This window comes from Anastrepha ludens, chromosome 6 (assembly GCF_028408465.1).
Source record: "Anastrepha ludens isolate Willacy chromosome 6, idAnaLude1.1, whole genome shotgun sequence".
NCBI lineage: Eukaryota > Metazoa > Arthropoda > Insecta > Diptera > Tephritidae > Anastrepha > Anastrepha ludens.
The window spans coordinates 86,338,261-86,345,619 of record NC_071502.1 but is presented as its reverse complement, the minus strand read 5'-3'; positions in this window follow the sequence as shown (position 1 = coordinate 86,345,619).

Below are 7,359 nucleotides of genomic sequence, written 5' to 3'. Positions count from 1 at the left end.
CCTAGGAAATCTGAAGTCACACATAATTCACTGGCTGTACGCAGCGTTGGGAAATCTTGCGAATCGGCTCTGCATGAGTGCGTCAGCATAATCGAAAAAGGGTTGGAAACCAGAGAGTATACTCTTGGTGTGTTTGTGGACATTGGAGGAGCTTTTGACAATGCTACATTTGACTCTATGTGATCATCTATCAGAAGTTATGGAGTAGAAGGAATCATTACTAGATGGATTCCTTCTATGCTATCCAAAAGACAGCTTACCATGGATAGAGAAACCGATGAAGGAGTCAAGGTTGAGGTTAAGAAGGGTTGCCCTCAAGGCGGTTTACTCTCTCCCCTACTTTGGTGCTTTGTTGTGGGCTCTCTTCTTAATGTTCTGCAGGATATTGGACACCCCCAAGCCTACGCGGACGATCACTTGAAGCTATATGCAATAAAATGCAGGTAGCTGTAAACAAGATTAAGCATTGGTGCGAATTGCATGGTCTTTCGGTGAATCCTATAAAAAGTAGTAGCAATATGGAAGGCCTGTTACTATCCACATTGCAACTGTCTTCTGAGGTTAAATACTTTGAAGTAATCCTAGATAGTAAGCTTACCTGGAAGAATCACGTCGAGCAGAAGGCCTCTCTAACCCTAAAAGTCTTCTGGCAGTGTAAGAGAACCTTTGGCAAGACATGGAGTCTAAGACCGACGATAGTACACTGGGTGTACATCACCCTGATTAGACCCAATATTACATACGCCTCTGTAGTATGGTGGAAAGCCACAATGGTTAATTCCAGAGTAAACCTCCTAAACAGGCTATAGAGAAGTGTGTGCTATGAGTACGTATAAGCACAGTTGCTATGAGTACGACATCTGGTGATGACCTTAATGCCATTCTGAACTCGCAACTTCTAGATCTTCAAATTCGAAAGGAAGCGATGACTTCCCGATATGCCTATCCTTTCTTGAAGATGACGACACTGCAGAGCATTTTCTCTGTTGCTGTCCGGCGTTTTCCAGAATCAGACTTAAGATATTGGGCTGCGATATACTGAGTATGGATAAAGTTCATACTCTACCTCTTTCTGATCATCAATGAATGTGGAAGAGTGACCTTGAACTAATTTTTCCGTCTTACCACCCACATTTTATCTTTCCTAACTCTATTCTTTCTTCTGAATTCTATCCGGGTGTAGTACAATGGTCTCCTGACTGAGTGTTTGGACTTATTCAACCCCCCACAAATCTAATCTAATCTGTACGCAGCGATGGTCCAAGCCGTCCTCTTCTGTGTCAGCATTTGGTACTCGGTCTTAGAAAATGCCACATCTAAGAGCATAAATGAAGATGGTACAACGAGCAGCTTCCACGCTAGTTACCAGTACTCTACCCGCCACCCCTAGAAAGTCTATAGAGTATTTACTAGATCTTCATATGGTTGATTGGTATGCCAACATTAAATACCGAGGAAGCTGCCACACATTTCGATTAAAATCAATTTAGTACTAGAAAGCCGCTAGAATTAATTATAAAATACTAAACACCATTTCCGTGCACTTCGGGACTTACAGGTACGCTATCCCATTTTTCTGCTTTGGGGAGAAGTTTTTCACAAAACCCTCTGAGAGAAGCAAATGTGAAAATTTTACGGATGAAGTTCTGAGACGCATAACTGAACAACAGGACTGGAATTTCTAACAATTCTCTGAGAAAGGTGAATGAGACAATTTTCCGAACCAGGATCTGAGGCCTGCTGCGATCTTCACCCTAGCCTAAAAACTAAACAACAATTCTGAACCTCCCACTAAACCCATAACGTCTTTCAGGCTGAATTAAAAGCAATAAGAAAAACGAGTATTTTGCTTAGTATATTTTCCACCTCTCACAGTCTTATCACAAAAAAATCTGAAGTGAAATGTTGGAATGCACGAGGATGCCTCCTCAGAGACACATAGGAACTTATTCTTCTTCTTGATTGGCGCGATAAGCGCTTACGCGATTTAGGCCGAGTTTAACAAAGAGCGCCAATCGTTTCTTTCTCGTGCTAGCCGGCGCCATTTGGAAACACCAAGTAGAGCCAAGTCCTTCTCCACCTGACCTAAGAACTGCGCGCACAAATGGACTATCCAGGAAGGGAGCTTACCTACAAACAATCAGTAAACTCTGTCCATAATATGAAACTTCAGTTTGGATCCCACTTTAAATGAACTAGCAAATAGCAGATGATACAAGCTGCCTAAATATTTGGGTGGCAAGGCAATTCTGACAAGGATAATTGAAAAAAGATTTAAGTGTTGCTGATTTTTCTTGCAGCGTATGCGGTTGTGAAAAAAATATGTGTTTAAAAATATTTTTTTCCTTAATCCGCTTTCAACTAAATACTTCTTAAACAGCATTTACCATAAAAGGGATTTTCACCAGAGTCTATCACCTTAAAAGGATTTACTTGTTTCGCTTCGGGCCACATGCAGGGTGTTAACACATACACACGCGTATGTTTGTACATATGTAAAGTGTGATGTATACAAGTAATACGCACATACGTGCGTTTGACACGAGCTCTCCGAACAGTGGATTCCCGTGAGACGCAGCCCGGAAAACCACGGATTTATATCCGGCCAAAGATTAGAATTTTGCTCAGCGTTGGAGTGAGGGCTCTTCTTAGCAGTCTACCACCCAACTTACGGAGTGAATGTTATATGTATAAGTATATATATAATTGGCGCTTACACCCTTTTTGACTGTTTGACCGAGCTCTTCTTCTATTTGTGGTGTACGTCTTGATGTTTATCGACAAATGGAGATATATACAGTTTTAAGCTGACTTCGAACGACAGATATTTTTTTTAAGACTAGCTTTTCCATGGCAGAAATACACTTGGAGGTTTGCCATTGCCTGCCGATAGACGACCGTTGGAAGAAAAAACTTTTCCTATGGTTTTTGTGTTTAATGCACGGAAATTTGAACCTACACAACCGTCAGTGGTATGTGGGGCATGCTGCCACTATACTATTGTATAACATTCCTCCCCTCTCGGTTGATTCCACCCTGGGACTGCTAGAAGCATTTGATTAAGGTGAAGCCGTGGTTATGTCTGTATATTTTAGACAAACCAGGTACCTGCGTCCATGTTCCTCTTCTAATTGCTTATTGGGGTTATACGCTATAGATAGCCTCCATTATTTTGTGGCCAATGGGCCGACCCGTGTCTGTTTTGGTTCGTCTTAAGGATTTACCTCACGCGTTCGTGCTGGTCATCTGTTCGTAAAAACAGCCACCCTAACAGGAGATCTGTTTCAAAATGGATTCTTTGGATGACGCATCTGTTGGGTGTTCTAGATTGGTTGCATTCATTTTGCGCTCCCATTCTAAGTTTCGGAGTTGTATTACGATCGTTGCTGCAAACTCTTTTTCTTGCTTCCCTTTTCTCTTTCGCGTTCAACATTTGCGTTACAAGATTATCTGGTGTGGGGACGACGCGGCGGACATTTGCGAGCTCGAAGCGCTTTTCATAAAATCTGGCGCAGTGAAAAGGCACCAACCCAATCGGCTACGTAGTGGTTTAGGAGCGTCATTTTCCCACTGGACGGAGTCGCACTCTGATGGTCGGGGCGAGTTTCCATCCGATGGATACAATGATGTACCCGGACATGTAATGAAGGGGCTCCAGTTCTGAAACTGGAATATTTTCCGAAGCAGAAAGTGTTCAGCTTTCGTTCCTCCTTTTTGCTCGAGTAAACTCGAAGATTGGGACCGCATCGAGCTTGGCATATACAAAACTGTTACACTTATGTGGATTCCAAGATATTCAGTTATTAAGGAAACTGTAATTTGTGAACGGTAATCAAGGAAATAATAATTAAGTTAGCGCCCGTCCTAGAACTGGTTCTATAGAGAAATTCATTGGTGCGGCTCAGAGCTGTAAAGCTGTCACCAGCCGGCTTTTATCACAGAAACACTACGACTACTGGCATAATCTCAACACCAATGTTCTTAAATATTCTTTTACGTCCTTCAAAACACGAGGTGATTTGATTCTGACAGGACTAAACTTCTGCTGACGTGGAGCAAATATGATTCTCGGACCACTGTTGACTCAATCACGGGATTCATCCCCTTTAACATGTACCTTAACAGAATTGGGAATTGGGATAAGAGGTTCAACTTATATGAAATGTGACTTGAAAATGACCCTCATATTCATATATGAACGTTCAGCTTTCATGTACCTCGACAAGACGATCCTCAAAGATGTCGATCTCTTAGAGCTCAACCTAAAAGACCTTATTCGCTTTACCAATGCTTCGAGCTTCACCAACTTTTGGAACCTTGGCAGCAGCTGTTAGCCAGCGGGTCAATGTAAACTGCGTGCGAGATACTCTCCAAGGTAACACTGGGAAAGTGGCTAAGTGCCTATGACTAAGCATCTAAATAAAAATGTAGTAAAACTGATTTGCATAAAACTTTTCTCAATTAAACCAAACCATGGTTTCTTTTCATTCATAAAAATTTTGTCGCTACCAGATAGGTTTGCATTTCCAGCTGAACTAACTTTCAGTTTCTCTCCTTCAAGTTGTTCCTGCTGGGTAGATACAAACTCACATATGCACAATACACAATTTGATTCCAAATATCCAATACAATGGTATCTATCACCCCATTGAACTGTACACAAATGAAGTACAAAAAAAATCACACCTCGAAGTGGTTTTGCGCTTTTACTTTACGTCATTTCTTTGTGGCTTCTTTGCTGCTCATTTTTTTCATTCATTTGCACTTTGAGTTAAGGAGAGGAAATCTAGGAAGGATACCTTAAAGAGGATATTAAATTAATGACTTCTTCGGAATACATCCGAATGTAAGGGGGTAGCTGAGTTTTGTACTTTCAGTGGAAGATTTCATTGAAAATACACATGCACGTTCGTACATACATATGCACCCAAAAAGAGATATGAGATTAATACCATTATCTTCTAATAAATGGCACAGAAAGTTAAGTATTTAAGTTGGAATGCTGCAGAAATTTCCGAATTAAGAAATGAAATGAAAATTAATCAGTCTTAGCTCAACGTAATGACGCAAGCAGTATTGCGAAGTGAGTCATGCAATGGAACTGTCAGAGGAAGGACTTGCTTAAGGTGTCGTGAGACATGGAGAAAGAGGGTGTATCGTTAAATAACTTAATTCAAATGAAGTTTGGTAGCACTGAAATAAGTTTCAAAAGCAGCAAGGCCTCTTATCTGTTCCGTTTCCCTACCTTCGGGCAAAAATTCGTGGTGTACAATACCGCTTTTATTCACAAAAACCGTGAGCATCGCCTTCTTTTTTTACTGAAAACGACATGGTTTTTTTAGTCTTGGTTCATTCAAAGCTTTCCACTCACTGGCTTGCGTGTCGTATTCATAAACCCGCGTCTCGTTGTTTTTGTTGTTGTAGCAGTATCTTCGCCCTGTCAGTGTAGTGTAATCACCGGTCACTAGCTCATGTAACGGTAGTCCCAGGAAACTAGCTGTTTCGACGGGTTGGGTCGAGAGGGAGAGAGGTGTTAGATGACTGGGTTTGATAGGGCATGTGAAAAGGTGGTTAGTGTCGTGCGGGGCGCCTTCACATGCCGGCCATATGTGTAGTATATCGGGGTCGATTCTGGATAAGTAGGAGTTTAACCTGCTACAGTATCCAGAACGTAATTGTGCCAAGGTTACGCGAGACTCTCGGGGAAGTTGGAGCTCTTCGTCTGCAATAGGTGGTGGTTGGACTCCGATAACGGCATTCGGGGGTCGGGAGCTTAAGAAGGTGGTAAGGGTCTCCCGATGAATGTCGTTTATGGCCTGTCTGTACACTGTCTGATCCTGGAGTGGTCTGTCTGTTTTGTCCAGGATCTCGTCAACGTAGTTGAGGAAGTGCCTCCTGATGTGCCTGGGAGGTGGATCAGGCTCAAGCAGGTGTCTGCATGGGTGAGGCCTACGGTGACACCCCAGCAGAAACTGCTTGCTGAGCAGTTTGTTATGCGCCTTAACAGGAAGCATGTGAGCCTCGTCATGAAGGTGTTGTATTGGGGACATCAGGAGACATCCTGTCGCGATCCTAATAGCAGTATTTTGGCAGGTCTGGAGCTTCGTCCATTGCGTATCACTGGTTCCGGGCGACCAGACAGGCGCATCATAGTTAAGAACCCGCGTTTCGTCTCCGGTAATGATGCGATTGATGAATATTAGGTCGGATTCGCCCTTGGAATCATATCTTTCTCGAAATCAACGTGGTCCATTTTTTGCATGAAATTCAAGTCCTTTTGGGTCAACTTTGCAGCAAAATGGTGCAAACCCAAATAATTAACTACAATGTCCTAAAGGGATCCATAAGCAATGTTCAAGTCCTCCGCCTTTTCTCTCATGGTTTTTTGCCTTATTTTTTTACAGAACTTAATTCAGTAGACTTAGAGCGTCAAGTGACGGTTTCCCGGGAACTTATTGGTCAAGCTGGTATGTTTTGTCTTTATTTTAAAAAATGTAGAGATGCATTTATGCAAACCGCAATCCGCCAAGACCAGTCAGTTACCCGACTTGTGTATTTATAATTTAGATTGGGAATAGCTTGACGATAGAGAAGGATCAGCTGAAGGATATGAAATGACATATTAGACTGATTAATAAGCAATTTGAAATCCCGAATTTCAATCGCAAGGCTATGAAGGTGCCAAAAATCAGTAACGGCTACACGGGGCTCTCCTCGAGGAGAGAGGTACTATAATGCCGCCCACTGGCGTTGGCCCAAAAAGGACATACAACTCTTTCTCCATTATTAAATCAGCCTTAAAAAAAAGGTTGAAGGTCGAGACTAGTCCCTTTTACAAAATCGGAATAACACTACAGTAGCACAATCTAAAGGATGGTATAAGTCCTTGAGTTCCAAGAATGAGCGACGTTGTAGAGGTGTATGAATATAAGAGGCTTGTACAGATTATCTGCGAAGCTTTACAAATTGGTCGGCGAGAAGCATGTAAAAACTGAATTTTGAGAGTTCCAATCTAACTATCGCGAAATTAGCCCTCTTGATATATAATAATATTGAGAGTCAAAAAAGTCCAGAGGCAATTAACTTTAATTTCATTCGAGCGTAAAACCAAATTGCACTTTCTTCTCTAGAACATCCAAAACAATTGAAAACGGTGGTGAGTGGGGACCCAACGAAGTATTTGTTGTAATCAAGCCGCATGTATTTTACTTTAAAAAGTACACTCCACTCTTCGATGGTTTCTTTCCATAAAACAGAGGCTTGACTTGGTCTTTCTTATTGGTACGTCTATCACGAGTTGTCTTCGACTAAAATCGCTTAGTGCAAGTTTTCCAGTGACGTCTTACTATTACAAATAAA